We start from the raw sequence: 16,615 nt of genomic DNA, 5'->3' as shown, positions 1-16,615 counted from the left end.
TCATTGTCTCTCTCTCACAGCTTTTTAAAAATAATATTACCAGGAAGCACTACCTGGCCTTGGAAAAAGGATGTATTCTGAGGTCCAGTTCAGATAGGAGGAGCCACTCATGGCATTGGTTCAAGTGTGTGCAGAGTCTGCTAATGGGCTCACAAAAAGTGGCTAAAAGTGACTTACAGAATAGCATAAACATTAAAACCAAATACTTAAAACCCCCAAAAGAGAATAGAAAACTAAAATCACATCCATTCATATAAGGGGCAGGTCTAAAACATCCTATCCCACTGGAGGCCACAAATACCTAAAACTCTTCAAGTTAAGGACCAAAGGCCTTACATCACAAAAACTGTTAAACCAAATGCATAAGCTACCAACAAGAAAACAATCTTCTTGGCAATGTCCTGCCTCTACTGTCAGAGGCAATGTGTCTCTGAACACCAGTTGGTGGGAATCACAAGTGGGGAATGTGCTGTTTTACTCAGGTCCTGCTTGCTGCTTTCCCATGGGCATCAGTTTGGCCACTGTGAGAACAGGATAGTGGACAAGATGGGCCTTTGGCGTGACCCAGTAGGGTTTTCATGTTCTTAAGATACTAGTTAACACAAATAGACCTTCCTCATTAACCCAGCAACAGTTTTACAAACTTCAGAGGGGATTCATGTGAGCAAGCTGCAAATCTAGGCATTTTATGAAGATGAGGTAAAATTAAGGAATTAGGTATACCTTATTACCTCAATACAATGACCACCAGGCTACTAATTCTTAAAGGTGGGGGAAGGTTAATATGATGCCCCTCTTTTATCAGTTTATCAAAGCCACTGTAATCTTCTTGAGTGCTCCTGAAGACCATTATCATAATCCTTTAATCCCACATCTCTCTTGAATGACTTTAGTGAGGAGATGGGCACAGGGTTAACCTGAATGAAAATATTAAAGGAGGAGGTGCAGTGCCAGGTTGCAGCTTTGGGACAAGACGGGCAGCTTAACATTGGTATTAGGGTAACTACAGGCTGCCTGAGGACAACATGCAGTTCCTGTAGTGAAGGGAGGAGAAGATACAGTAGAGGCATGCCAAGAGAGCACTAAGCTCCTTGAATGCAACTTCAGGAATCCTTAGAGAAGGGGGGCCAAACTTTTTTCAAAGAGGGTCAGATTTGATGAAGTGAACATGCGTGAGGGCCGACCAAAGTCACTGAGCTTTTTTTAGGATTAAAGTTTACCCCAAAAAAATAGTTGAGGTTTTTTTAGGATTGAAGTTTCTGGGCTTTTTAAAGGATTTTACCCCAGGACATATACTGCCGGATTGAATTGATCAACAGGCCCCATTAGGACTTGGAAAATGCCTGCCTAATCTAAAGCAGGCATGGCAAACTTCTGGCCTATGTACCAAAACTTCCAGCCTATGTGTCCTTATTTTTCCCTAAGCCACACTCACCTGTCCACACCCAACACCGTACAAGACATCAGATGCGGTGCTAGTAAAACCATGGCTGAGAAAGAACAAATCAGAAACCTTAAAGTGTACTTCTAATAATTCCTTGACAAGCAGGGCTTGCATTCAGCACCTTTTAAATTGGGCATCAGATGCAAGCCATGCCCAAATGCAGCCAACTCCTTCCAAAGCAGAGTTTGCAATCAGCACCAAGGGGCTGAGGGACTTGAACGACTAGCCTGCCAGCTGACCACATCCTGTTCCCTAACCCTGATCTAGACCCATTCCAATCTGGTTTCAGGCCTAGCCATGGGACCCAATTGGTCTTGGTTGCCCCGATGGATGACCATTATCAAGAATGAGACAAGGGGAGTGTGAACTTGCCCCTTCTTCTCAGTCACTTGGTGGCTTTTGACACTATTGACCATGGTATCCTCCTGGATTAGCTCTGTGGGGTGGGTATCAGGGGCACTGTGTAACAGTGGTTCCAGTCCTATCTGCTGGGCCAAGCACAGTCAGTAGCATTGGGACAGTGCTTTCTGGTCCCCAAGCAATTAAGCTATGGAGCACTACTTTATGCCCAGTGCTATTTCTGGCCATTAGGAGATTTAACACAAGCTACCAAAAGTATGCTGGTGACACTCAGCTCTATTTCTCTGTCTGGAGCAAGATGCCATGCAGGTCCTGGATGCATACCTGGATGGAGTGGTGGAATGAATGAGGGGAAACGAGCTAGAATCTTGGCAGGAAAGGCTCTGTGGGCGAGTGGTTTCTGTGTCTGAGAAGCTGGCCAACTGTCAGCCTTGAATGAAGTTACAGCCTCTCTGAAAGAGAAGACACACAATCTGGAGGTGCTGCTGCAACCAGCTACATTACTGGAGGCCCAGATAGCCTCTGCAGCCCTTTGACCAGTTTTGGCCAATATAAGAGCTATGACCATTGCTGGACCAGGATTAGCTTTTCGTTCAAGTGTTGCTAACTACACAAATAAATTATTGCATGTACAGTACTGGACATGAGGCTCTTTTTGTAGCTGAAACTGGCTAGCACGGAATGCTGCAACACAATTGCAGGCACATTGCAATGTAGAATATGTGCTCCTCCATGGTGGAGCATGTGGAGGGGGGGGTATCGTGTGCCATTCAGGATCTACATCAGGGGTCAGCAAACTTTTTCAGCAGGGGGCCAGTCCACTGTCCCTCAGACCTTGTGGGGGGCAGCCAATATTTGGGGGGGGGAATGAACAAACTCCTATGCCCCACAAATAACCCAGACATGCATTTTAAATAAAAGGACACATTCTACTCATGTAAAAACATGATATCTGGACTGTCCACGGGCCAGTGATCTACATCTACATACCCATGATCTACATCTATTTGCATGTTCACACAGCCACCAAACACATAGTGAGATGGTCTGAGTGAATCCCCAGCTATTTTCTCCATACCCCATTTGTTTCTGGTCTGGCAAGTAAGAGGCCAGATATAGCCCTGGGGCTTCCAGCTGCTGTTTAGTGAATCTTCTGTAGCCACAGCTTGGAGACAGGGCTGCCATTATGTAGGGAGCTACATGTAGCACTTGCTTCCTGGTACAGCAATTAAAGGGTAAAGGGTAACAGTGTGTGCAAGCCTTCAGAATAAAATATGTGCAGGGCAAGGGGTTGACAGAAAGTAATTCTTGGTTCAGTCTTCAGGCATGGCAGTTTATTATCTGCCGGAAGGATTACTAAGGCAAGTAACTGTCAGCTTAGAACCTGAAATGCTGGCAGGATGGCTTAAGCTGGGCAGCTACCTACAGTCTTATTAAGATGTAAATTCTGGTACTGTAGCTAAAATCTCTCCCTACCCCCTCCCTCCCTTCCACCCACCCCTTCTTCTTTCAAGTGCTTAAGTGCTTAGCAAGCCTCACTCTAGCACCCACCCCGTGCCACACAAGGAATCCCTACATCACATGACTATTACCAAATCATTATTCATCTTTTTGCCGTAGTGGCAAGCAAGGATACGAGTCCTATTAACAAGTCAGCGCCTTGTGTTTCCACAGCAACCGCACAGATGCCAGGCAACAGCTATACCTTAGAGCCCCGGCAGACACTGACCAGGTTTCTTACTATTTCAGGCATAGCCTGGTTCTCTCTGCTGCCCAGGCAATTTACTACAGTCAGAACATCAGTTTGGAATGGGGAGACGACAACATCTCCACAGACTGCCCTGTTAAGGTGTTGCCCACTATGTGTGGGTGGAGATACCTTGTCTGCTTTCGGGCCCAAAAGCATCTTCGAAAGTCTTTTTCAAGAGATGGCCCTTATCCACTCAAATCGGGTAGTATTCCACTCTCAGCCCTCCTTTTTTCTGTACTAATCTCTGCACTCCCTCTGGCTAACTTTTGAAGAGCAAACCACTGTTGAAAACAGGTGCGATTAGAAAAATAGGGCAACATATGTGTAATTAGCATTTTCGTAACATCGCTCATTAAAAGACGTTCAGCACAGAAGTTACTTTCATGAGTGCAGATTTTCACTGCTCATGCCAATCAAGTCTTATTTTATATTACTTATTTATTCAAAAAAGAAAAAAGAAGGGATAGCACACCTATCTAAAAAAAGATCTCAAGGCAACTTACAAGAATGAAATAGTCAAAAATATTTTGGAAATTAATGCCACATGCTTCACATGAATTGCCTTGGTTTCCAGTATTTACAACAGCTTTCTTAGCCTGTCCTGTGGAAACATGGATAGTTTATAAGAAGCATGTGAAACAGACACTGGGCATGCTATATAACCTGAGTTCTGGACCTCTATTTGACACACAAAAATAATTAAAGACTGTTTAATCACTGAACAAAGTTGATTCACTGTTGACATTTCAATCTTCTTATAGTGGAGTTTAAGTTGCATTTCCTAATATGCTCATTGAACTGCAAATAACACACATTGTGGACCTGGAAGGCAGTTTCTCAATTCTATACCAATAAATTAACAAAAAAAGAATGGGTCAAACCATTCCTAGACCATCTGTCCTAGGCATTTTCCCAGAAAAGATTATACGTCTCTACGATCTTGTAGCCCTCATTCTTGCTGCCCATATGGAAATTGATTGGCATTTGTAAGACTCTTTAGCACTGTGACAAGTACAAGTGAAGAGCCAAAATCTGTTAATAAGAACATGAATCAAAATACTTTTCTGTATATACAAACTAGCACACTTGGGAGTATACTAGACTAAAACCTTTCCCCCTGAACATCCAGTTTTCTGTGTTTGGGAAAGATTTCTGGAGCATATTCAGTTAGGCCAGCCTTACCTGCACTCTGAAGAGGCAGAGATAAGAAACAAGTCTAATATTTGTGGGAGCTTGTCCATAGTCTCCCAACTCAAAATGGTCCACTGGACTCCTGCATTCTCAGCAGAGCCATGACTTTTCAACAAATAAGCACATGTATAAACCTACCCAATGATATGGTTCAAATCATAGGAGTGACTCACATAAGAAGACAACAACGTACCCTTCCCATGAACTCCAATGACTGACTATAAAAGCGGAATTCCAGAAAGACCTCTGCATTCCTAAGCTCCCACACAACCATTTATATTGAGAAATCTGAAAAGGGATTTTCAGCAATACCAAGAAGCCCCAAATATACAGTTATTGAACCTACAATTCTGCACACACTTATCTAGGAGTAAGAGTTCAGTGGAACAATTAGCGAATATCAACAACTCCACCGTGTGAGTACCTTCTTCCACAGCCTTCTAACATGCTTCCTAACAGTTCCTGACAGGCTTACATGCTTGAGTATACTTCAATAACCCATCCCATGATGGGTTGGGGGTGCAATTATTCTGAAGTGAAACAGAAAGGAGGAAAAAGAAGACTAATCAAGGACATCCCTTCCTTGCATGTATTGTACCGTACTCCCGTCTCTGATGTCTAGTGACCTTGAAATGATGGCCTCAAGATAAATTAATTTGAAAACCGGGGTGGGGAACTGTCATGGAAGATGGGATTTAGAGACTAGCAACATCTGGAAGGCCACAGAATCCCACCCCTCATGTAAACACTAAAACAGGCAATGAGTTTCTACTCTATGAAGTCACCTTTGGAGTAATGGAAGAGCACTCAGAGTGATTTAACTTCATACTGAACATAGGTTAGCAGGAGCTACTGTCCAAGTTATAATCACTCCTATGCTTAAAAATGTCACTGTGGAAACTTTTTACATATTATCGTTTCCAACAATGCTGCAAATCTCTGGGAATGACTTGACAGAAGTCCTCCAGTATAATAAAAAGTAATGCAAAACACTGGCCTAGGTATGACTGTTCCTTAGCTGTTCAATCCAGTTCAAGACCTGTCCAACTTCCTGCAAACACCAGTACTTGTAAGCACAATAGTTTCTCAAAGAGATTCATAGGCTGGCACTATCAGGGAGCTTGGAGAGGTCCTACTTACATACTCTACCTTTATGCCAAGAGGAAGAACATCTGGCATGCAGATGATGGGCCAACACTATGGGATATGCGATTCCTGAATTTTAGGTTGAAAATTGCGATTTACAAACAGGATTGCTGTGCTTGCTGATGCAGTATTTTGGGGGGAGGGTAAGAGATCAACCAAATGAATGTTCTTCTTCCTCCCTCATCCAGCCCAGCTACCCAGAGTAGCAAATGCGCACTGCTGGAACTTAATGGTTTTCTTCTTGCATCACAAAATCTCTCATTCCTCACTGCACCAATTTACAGAATAGGGAAAAAGCATTCCAGCACAGATAATCTCCAGTGGGATCATTGATGTAACAGCTGGCAAAATGGGTCAGCTCATTAGCCACTTTGGCTGGAAAAGGGAGGCAGAACATTCCAGTATTTGTTCTCAAAAATGGATTCCAAAGTTGTATACTTTTTAGGGCATTCTTGTTATCAAAAGCCTGTCCTTTGTCTGATGGCATGCCCTATCCAAGGAGGCCACTTCACAATTACGTTTTAAGGTGCACAATAAAGTTTTTAGCATTATGCACCTACAAGTGTAAAGTGTTTATGCAAGAAACATTTGCAGAAACATCCAACATGAAGACATCCTCCAAGGTGAGACTGGCTCCAGCTCCTGCTTAAGTGCACAGTCCTGAATAATGTGGATTGGAAATAACTTGGTCTACTACCAGTTAGGAATGTAAACATTTGATCAGCCATTGCACCTTCGACTTTAAGGTTGGTCTATATCATCCTTCTCCACCTGGTGCCCTCCATTATCTCCACGAGCACAGCTGGACTAGGGAAGGCTGATACAGATCATTAGCAGTTGGCAATATGCTCCGTGCCATGCCCATGCAATAAAAAGCTACCAATTTCTTTAGACCAGCCTGCTGTTAATGACACAGGAGCAGGTCAAGCCAGGATGCTGGCAACCCTATCACACGTTCCAGTAGTTCTTTAGAAGGGGAAATGAAAAGCAGTTAGGGCAGCTGGTCTTTTAGGTGCAACAAAGCCCACTGGTCATGGGAAAGAACCAAGTGGATAATTTTCTTCCTTTTGAATCCCTTTCCAATTTGGCACCATATCTCCATCTTTGGGGCCAGTTACTAGTTGATCAAACCATATGCTGGTGTCAAAGCTAGGAACAAGTGGGGGGGGGGAGGAAGGCTTAAAAAAGAACGGCCTCGTGAAAATGATAACTCAGATTTTAGCAAACAAAAGGGGAAGACATTCAAAGAACTCAAATGACCATAATTCTCACATGATAACAGAAGCCATCACTTGATTGCTTATAGGCCAAGTAATGCAAAATGTCAAGGCACCAGCCTCAAATTCTGGGGCCACTGGCACTGGATATCCAGAGGCAAAGGGAATGATTCAAATGCTGAAGCAAGCAGTTTTTTATTCTGAAAAACAGCACTTCTTGAGTTTAGCTCTTGGATGGGAACCTGTGGCCCTCCATATGCTGTTGAAATATAACTCCCATCATCCTTGACTACTGACCATGCTGACTGGGGCTGATGGGAGCTGGAGTCCAGCAACATCTGGAGGGCCACAGGTTTCCCAGTCCCAGTTTAGCTCTTTGTCACAGAAATATATATTCTAATATTCCTTTTTTTTTTACTCGCTCCAAAATGCATTGCAGAAGGCAAGCTTTTCTTTATCAGTGCCTCCTTTTAGGAGCAATAAAAAAGGAAAGCATACTGTATATATTAAAAAAGGTATATGCATTTCCCTGGACAAAGAATGTGCCGTGCTTAACAAAACTGCTTCTTGCATCCATCGAGTCATTTCTTTGTCACCAGATTTTTAAGCACTATCTTGCACACAGCCATGCAAATTTCCTTGACAAAAGAAACAGAAATTTGAGGAACATCACCACTCAACACACACACACACAGAGTGCATTTGGGATTTTCAAGACCTGACTGGTTGCCTGCCTGTGTTGTCAGTTCTTGTTGTACTAGGTTCAAAGGTGCCCATGTTCAAATGCACAATTCATTTGGAAGCACTTTGGGCTACCTTTCAACACAGCATAGGAAGACTGGGAGGAGGAGGAGGGAGCAACACACACAGTGCTGAGCTCATAGCAGGGACAACAAGATAAAAATGTAATCAATAAATATACACCATCAACACAGTCCAAGTCTCTTAGCATAGTATTTGTCAATGGAAAGGAAAGGAGGCCCGCAGCAAGCTTGTCATGCATTAACCATTACATGAATTCATCCTGTAAGCGTTGCTCTGAAGCGGACAGGCATGCTCATATAAAGGGTTTTATTCATCCCTGTTTCAGTAATGAATTAAAACTACAGATACAATGCCTACTTATTTTCCATGACATAGTTTAAACATGGTTGAATCAGATGCAATCCAGTGATGCGCAGCCTTAATCCTTTCCCCTACGCCATTTTGCTGCTGATCTCACTTTAGCTTTAGAATTTCACTAGAACTGGTATATGACTGATAAAAAAGAAGAAATAGCTAAATAAATGTGTAAACACCCACTCCATAGTAGTTTTCTCCCCTGTTTATTTTGCACATATTGCTATACACATCAACATAAACTGGCCAGAATGTGTGAAACTACTGAATATGGACCTTACTGATGTTAATTGAAGTTTTAACATTAATGGTAAAGAAAATTATTTATGCACTTCCTACCTATGTACAAAGGGAGCCTTCATGTTTCAGACCATCAGCTGAGAACATAAAGAAATCCATCTTGTATTGCCTTTTTTCATTTTTCAGTGCTGGGCAGGAGTTCCACATATTGGCACAGTCTATGAACCATACCTACTGAACAGCTTAATGTAACAAATTAGTGCACCTTGGAGCTAACCCAATTCAAAGCCAGGCTGACAGTGAGACAGATGAAGATCCAAGTCCTGTATCTCCACAGAAGCCAATGCTCTGAAAGGAAAATTACTATACTGCAGATCAATAGTTTAAAGCTCATAGCAGCAGTCTCTGTCTCTGACACACACAGAGCAACTGTGGTCCAAGTGATGGGAGAGACGTTAAACAAAACTTCCAGATCTACACCAGCCCAACATATGGTAAAGGGACTTTTCATTTACTAACTATTGTTGGAAGAGCAGTGCTTTGCAAAAGATGGGCTCTGAGTCCTGAAAGTTTTGCAAACTGTAACAGTCCAACTGAAAGGTCAGCCTTTCCCCTGCAAAGTTGATCTACTAAAATATTTTATCTTTCTTGTTGCTGTGTCTTTCACATAATCTGGAACCAGTAAGGAAATGTATAAACCCACCTCAGTTGTGGCTTAAAGAACAACAAGAAATATCTGAAGAAAAATGGGGTGACCAGGACCCCAGGTACTGGAAAAGGTATCTGGAATAAACAACTCTACCAAAAAAGATAATGAGCACGAGGCATCAAAATGACATCAAGAAAATAATTTCCAATTTCAATTATCTTGCTTCCACAATTTCTACTATTCCCATGCAGCGCACCCCTACCGCCAATTCTAATCTCACATCTATCCATTACACCACACTGGCTCTCTGTAGTTTTAATTAATTGAAACAGTTAAGAAGCTCTTCAATAGCTTTTTACAACATTGTTGCCATGTTGGCATAAAAAGTAGGAAAGATGATTTACTGGCAGTCATGACTTAGATAGCAGTGTAAGAAATATTTGCACTGTTGATTAACTCTTTAGGTATCTTTACCATTTATGCTATTTTAATGCCTCAGAAACATGTGTGTGTTTAATTTTGCAGAGTTTAATTCACTGTATTTTCTCCTCCGCTTCCCATTTCAGCTTGATTGGAAGTGATGTAAGACTCTAGTACTTTATTCCATCAACAGTCCATTAAGACTACCATAAGAAACCACTTTGTGTCTACAGGAAAATTGCCAAAAGCCGCCTACTTTTCAGAAGCACTTGCATTTTTTCAAGTGCACTTGCTTTCAGTTTTCACTAATATGCCAGAGAGTAAACTTACAGCAGTTAAACCAGCATAAATGCTACAAAAAAAACTCAATTAGCTCACTACAAAATAAACTATGTTGGCCCACCCAGCTTCTCCACATTTAAAGAAAAAAACCACGCCAGTATAAATTTGACTGCAAGATGTGGTCTAAGTCTCTATTAAATCAGCAGCAAAGATTAAACTGTCAGCCATGAGTAGAAATCAAGCCCATATTAATATATCCCATAATTGATTTCATATAAAATAGCTCTGACTAATTCTACTGATAGTCTACACTGAAACATATAAATCAATGAATTGCAAACAGGAAAAAACCCACTATTTTTAAATAAATGAATAAACAAATGTAGTAACTGCTTGCTCTTCTATATAATGCACTGTTAAACCCAAATTTATGATGAAGTAGGCATTATGGTCCCACTGCTAGAGTGCAGTCATATTCATAAGGACAAGCCTTAGAAAAACCCAATAATAGGTTCACTTCTCTTCCACTATGTTATCTTGCCCTGACTAACTTACTCCAAATGAATATTTGATGAAATAATGTTGCAAAATGGGGCGGGGAAAATGCAGAGCTTGAAGAACTAGTTTTAACTTAATATTCATTTGGATAGAAAGCATTGAAATGGCTCTGTCCTGCCGCTAAAGTGAAAGGTTGCTGCAGTTTGCAAGGATTTTATATGACCCCTGTACAAAAGTAAAATAAATAAAAATTGCAGCTTTCTTGCAGATAACTCAGTGACAGGGCCATACTTTATAAATACTCAGTGCTGTGTTTCTCTTGTTTACATGCTGCATACTTTCTCCATCTTTTTAAACAAGGATGTGAAATCTCATGCTGAAATAACAGCCTTTAAGTCGCCAGACTCTCTTGTCTTCTTTGCTACAACACACAAACACAGATGTGGAATCCACTAAGCCTGCGCAAATTTCACCGTGTGAAATTAAAAGCCCAGGATGAAGGGATATACAAAGTTTCAACAAGCCATATTCCGTTCATTCCACCCTGCTCTGTCAGTGCATACCATTACCTATTTAGAGCACTTTCTAAACCATCACCCCACTTTCCCCCTTTAGCTATTCCTATGGAATAATGAATAAAGAGTGAATCTGTAGTTGCCTTTTTCCACGTTTCACTGAAGACCATATTACTACCATGTTTAACTTCATATACCATACAATATTAGATGAATGTGCACGTGTGCGCGCACACACACACACACACTCCTAGCCCATGGTTCTGACTGAATTATGCCAGTGGTTTGTCAGCTGCACTGGCTGCTAGTCTATTTCCAGGCCCAATTTAATGTGCTGGTCTTAAATCTTTGACTTGTGACCACATCACCTGAAGATCACCTTCTCCTGTATCTGTGGTACAAACATATCCACACACTTAACAAGTTCACTATGCCATACTGGAGAATATTCAGGGTTAAACAGTTGGAGAATTCTTGCCTGGATAGCTTGATCTTTAGAGTAGGCGTTTTCATCCTGCACAGCCAATTGTGTGGGTTTTAAAAATCCTGCTCATTACAGAAACACACTAGCTGGACCTGTGAACAAACAAAGAAGTGTTTTCCCCAAGCCCCTGTGGACAAATAGCCCATCTACAAACAACCCGTTTCCAGCATGAGGAAATGAAATGTTGTAAGGTTCATTCATTTTCTGTCCATATTTGATACTCCCAGTACCAAGCTATGCTTCTCACCTTCATTTCTGTCAAGCCACAAGAGACGCATGTGCTCAGGACGGGGAAGGTGCTGTGACCCTTCTGTTTTCTGCAAAGCATACAGCTCAGTACTGGAGTTAAACATATGCTATTTAAGGTGCTTCTGGACATTGCTTTCCACTGCAGTGCCAGGCCAGCAACCGGGAGGCTTGCTTTGCAATCCTCTTCCTAACTCCCACCAGTCACTGCTCTCACCTGCACTGCCTGCTGCTCGACATTTTAATGAGTGGCACTCAGCACAACTCATAAGAACTGAATCAGTGCACAGATGCAGATGGCCGTACTCTGAATCTGACTGGTCGTTCAATCTAATTGAGAGTGGGAGAGTGTTTCCTCATACACAATCGTATTTGGCCAATGACCCCGGGCTTTGGGGATGCTTTTCATTTTTCTTTGTGGGATTCCCCTTGGAAGCGCAGGCTCTCTTCATGTGACACACCACAGTCTCAAACGTCTACACCGGCCTGCTAGTCAAGCTGCTAAATTGCAACCCACAGATCATGCTGTTTCTGAACAACCACATAGCCATGAAGGAAGGGGCAGTTTTGAATTTTCCGAATCCACAGCTTCTTGACCAACCATTTCCACCAGGGATTTATTTATTTTTAATCACTCAGCAGTTGGAAAGAGAAGATGAACAAAGGGGCCAAAGAAGAAAGAGAGGATCAGGATGCTGTGGATGAATCCCTTTGCAGCTCTAGAATGGTTAAACATATCCAAGTTGAAATCTGGTAGCCTTGTCTGGGGGGACTGGAGGATGCCTGGTCCATCTTCCCTATGATGAGGTATTTGGGCCCTTTCTGTGACAAGAAAAGAACTGGAGAGGGGATCAAACTGTGTGTGTGCGTTTGTTTGTGTGCGAGAGAGAGAGACTGAGAAAGAGAGAGATCATCCCATGCAAGGTTTGAGATGAACAGAAGACATCTAGCACCCAGTGCAGTGAAGCTAGCAACCCTTCTCTCTTTATTGCTCACACCGTTTCATTCAGACTTGAGCTCAGCTATTGTTCACATGCAAAACAAATCAGCTGACCTATCAAAATGTGTAATGCTGTCTGCTCAGCACACTTCCCTGGCTTGGATGCAATGACCATTCACACATAGCCTCCTTAGACTTCATTACAGACAAAGAGCATTTTCATCCATGACACTGAAAGTATTTTCTTTTTCTTTTTTGCATTCCCTGCATGCAAAATACGATTACAAAGCCTACACAAATTAGAATGCACATTTGGTTTAAAAACAGCTTCGTTTCCCTTACATTCCCATTGTTCACACCTGTACACAAGTGGCACGAAAGACTAGGCTGACAGCTTTGTGTCATCAGTGAAAATATCCATACTTTTATAAAATAGTACCCAGAGGGTAAGCCTGATGCAATAGCTAGAATGTCTGGATAAAGCAAATCAATGTCTGCTCAGCTTTACGTATTCTCAGCCTAATTTATCTCACAGGGTTGTTGTGATGCCAAGCTTCTAGGTAGACATGCAAACCTTAAATATAAGTTGCACTGGCCTTACCAAAAAAAGGTACAAAAAGGTAAGTTCTGGCTTGCATCGGTTAATTTACATGGGGACTTCTGTCCCTCCACACTGCAGTTTTTGCATTTTGACTAGCGTAATTCAACTGGGTTGTGCCAGAATTAAGCCTAACTGCAGCAAGATATTGGGAGTCATTTGTTGCAAGGCTTCAAAACAAGGGAGTACAAGCGTTTCTGTAGATGGCCGTACTATTAAGCTGATGCTTGCAGGAGCTAGGCTGAAACAACCCTTTACGTTCATTATGAGAGATGTATAGAGAAATCTTATATTTTTAATCATACTGAGATGCAGGTTGTTAATAGTGTGTGTGTGGTGCCTAAAGCAATGAAGCTTGGATTAGAACCTTTGCAACTGACAGCATAGTGATTTCACACCCACCCACCCAAAAAATCCATGTATTATGACAAGTCGGCAATCCCTCTCCTACAGAAAGGCCCCAGAAGAACGTCTGCATGCAGTATTTCTTGGCCACAGCTGTATCAAATCTTAATTCTGTATAGTGCAAAAAACAAAATTAAAAAGTGCTTATTTCCCCCATCACCACCACCAAGGGGGGGGGGAAAGGCTCTTCCTGCTCTGTTCCTGACTGAACTGAAGACATGAAATGTGGGCAAACCTTCCTGACCATTCTATTGGATGGGGTGGTTGTTGTTTTCAAACCGTCAAATGCTGAATCACAGCACACACACACACACACGCGCGCACTGCTGCTCCTAGTCAAGGCGCTAGCCAAGGTAAAACGCAGCAGACTCGTTTCCTCGGGTGCTTCCGAAGCGCCAAGGAACCGGGCGGCAAACCAAACTCTTTCGGCATTAGGAAACCACAGGGCTGTTAACACCAACCTCACAAACCACAGAGGGAAAGCTTTATGGACCGTCTCTGTCTCTCTCTCCCCCCGCAATCCTAAAAAGAATGAGGACACTCCACGCTCCGCATCCGAAGCGAGCCTTGAACATTTCTCCTCGTCCGATCCTTCCTGGAAAAGTCTCGAGGCATAACAACCACCTCTTAGCAGAAACGCACACAAACACGTCCCCCCACCCCGCCCCGGTCACAACTGCGCACACACATATATAAGCACAGAGACTTTCCCTTCACTTCGCAGGAGCCTGCTGTTTTATTTCAGCCTAGTATAATCCGATTCTTAAAACCCTCCTGTTACTTAAACACACGTCATAAATATGCGATTCGCTGAACGCAGTTCTCCCTTCCCTGCAGCACGGCTGACTCTACTGCGCATTTTTCTGTATGCAGCATTGGAGAGGTGTTCCTCCTGCTAGAATTACACCTTTATTTATTTTTTGCAAAAACCTTCGGCACCTACTCTACAAAATTAGCACCACCCCACTCCCCCATCCCCAAAGCCTTCCCCTCCCAGATAAGATTACGATGCATGCACTAAATTTATGCACAGTCACAGATCTAGTAGAAGCCGGCATTACACATAGGATTCCATGGGAACGCATGCTGAATGCAGCAACATGCAGCATTCGCGTCTTGATGCGGAAGGTCCAATAAGCGTATTAAAAGCCTGTGCAGGTTGTAGTACCCACCCCGCTGCCCACCCGAACCCCAAACAAACCCGCATGGGATCTCCCGTACTGCAGTATTCTGCAGGGTCATTAAGCGATATGTGGAAGTCCAGTCCCCACCGCCACCCCCGACTCTCGCGCGGATCCATAATAACATTTAAAAACACTTACCTTCCTGGCACTTCCTCTGCAGCCCAGGATCAAAGCCCTTTAAACCCTCCAGCTGATTGCAGATTTCTGCACATTCGTCAGGATGATTTAACCACAATTAGGAGAAGGTCGGATGGGAAACGCTCTGAAAACGCTGGGGCAAGTGCTGATGATGCAAGATCTAACCCTCTGCAAATACACGCGCGCAGCCACACTGAAATGCGCTCATAATGCCAGCCCTGTAACTAAGGGGCAGGCATGTATCTGCAGAAGGGGCGAGGGTAGTGTGAGGGGGGGAGGTAGCACAAATAAGCATTAACAGAGCTGAAGGGATCCAGGAAGACAGAAGGTTGCACTTTAGAACTAAAAATGAACTGAGGATGAGGTCATGCCTTGAAAAAAAGCACCTGACGTCACCCTCAGCCAATCAGAGAGGGAGGCTCAGGGGCAGGATGACGTCAGCCTCTGATCCTGGGGCTTTGGGTGCAGATTAAAGGGAGACAGGCAGGCAGAATTGCAGCTTAAAAGGGGCAATGGCCTAGATTTTCCTTCTTTGCCTCGTTCCCTTCCAGTTTTGCAAGCTCTTAAAAGGGAAATGCCCCAGCCTCGGTGGAGAAAGCTGGTGCAGAGATGCAGCACTGTAAAACAAGCCGCTCATTCTAAATCAATGTGGCATTTATTGTTGCAGGAGGGAAAGGGAGGGCTGGCTCATTTCAGCGGCGCACAGATAATCCCTGCTGCTCAGAAGGAGGAACTGGGAAAGATTTTTCCCTTGTGCCAAAGGCAAGACAAAGTTTAATTGGTTGGCTGCTGAATGAATCAGGCTTAAGATTTTCACATCAGATGGAGTGATGTACCAAATGACCTCCAATACAAATGCATTCTTAGCGGTGCTTTTTCTATATGGCAAAGAAGCACAAATGCTGATCCTGATGACCCAGAGAAGGATAGATTTAGAAGATGAAGCAGTTCCAAAATCCATATTAGGGCAACACCCTTATTAGGCCAACCAAAATATCGCAAAATAGTATCTAAGCTACTGTAACATTTTGGTTGGCATAATAACAGAAGTATTGCCCGAGTGTGGATTTTGGAATTTTTCATGCGGGCCAACACATATGAAAATGCCTTTACATTTTGTGTGACAAAGTAAACAGTGTTAATAGTAATAACACAGGTATTCTCATAGAATCGTGGAGTTGTAGAGTTGGAAGGGACCCCAAGGGTCATCTAGTCCAACCCCCTGCAATGCAGGAATCTCCGCTAAAGCATCCATGGCATATGATCATCCAACCACTGCTTAAAAACCTCCAAGGATGGAGAGTCATAACCTTCCGATGTGGTGCATATGTATTTTAGCATAAGCTGTAATCAAATTCAACACATGGGCAAAACATATCCAGGACTGACTTCTGAATAGCAAGCTTTCATAAATGCTGTCACCCTTTTAAGGCCTTTTTAGTCACCACCAGTCTTGTATTCCGTCCCCTAATTTTAACCAAAACCCAACCCCCCATGTGTCACAATTTTGCTCCTCCTGCTTTTCCTTGATGAGGTGTGACATACTTTAGGGAGAGTTCCTTCTGTCACAGATACTCCAGTTAGTAACATTTTACCTGAGATTTTCACACATAATCCTTTAAATCTATTAATCCAAAACCATAAGGAATGTAAGATAAGGAAAAGGGAATGTGGGGGAGTGTCTTCCTTAATTCCTCCCTTGTTCAGACTAAAGTTTTTATGCATGCCTGACTTTTCTCTCTATAAATTGGTAGGCTTTTGAACTGTGATATTCTTCCAAACCAAGAGC

General features: G+C 42.9%; 1 protein-coding gene across 1 annotated transcript in view; it reads right to left on the bottom strand.

Annotated features, from left to right (window-relative positions):
- DUSP8 (dual specificity phosphatase 8) overlaps positions 1–15,159 on the bottom strand; it is an 83,589-nt gene extending 68,430 nt beyond the window's left edge. The window contains exon 1 of the mRNA XM_079970510.1: positions 14,827–15,159. The gene's annotated coding sequence lies outside the window, so the exon portion shown is untranslated. The remainder of the gene's footprint in view (positions 1–14,826) is intronic.
- Between the last annotated feature and the right edge of the window lie 1,456 nt (positions 15,160–16,615).

This window comes from Podarcis cretensis, assembly GCF_951804945.1.
Source record: "Podarcis cretensis genome assembly, chromosome: 1".
Lineage (NCBI taxonomy): Eukaryota > Metazoa > Chordata > Lepidosauria > Squamata > Lacertidae > Podarcis > Podarcis cretensis.
Note: the sequence above shows the minus strand (reverse complement) of the source record. Positions and strands in the feature narration are given on the sequence as shown.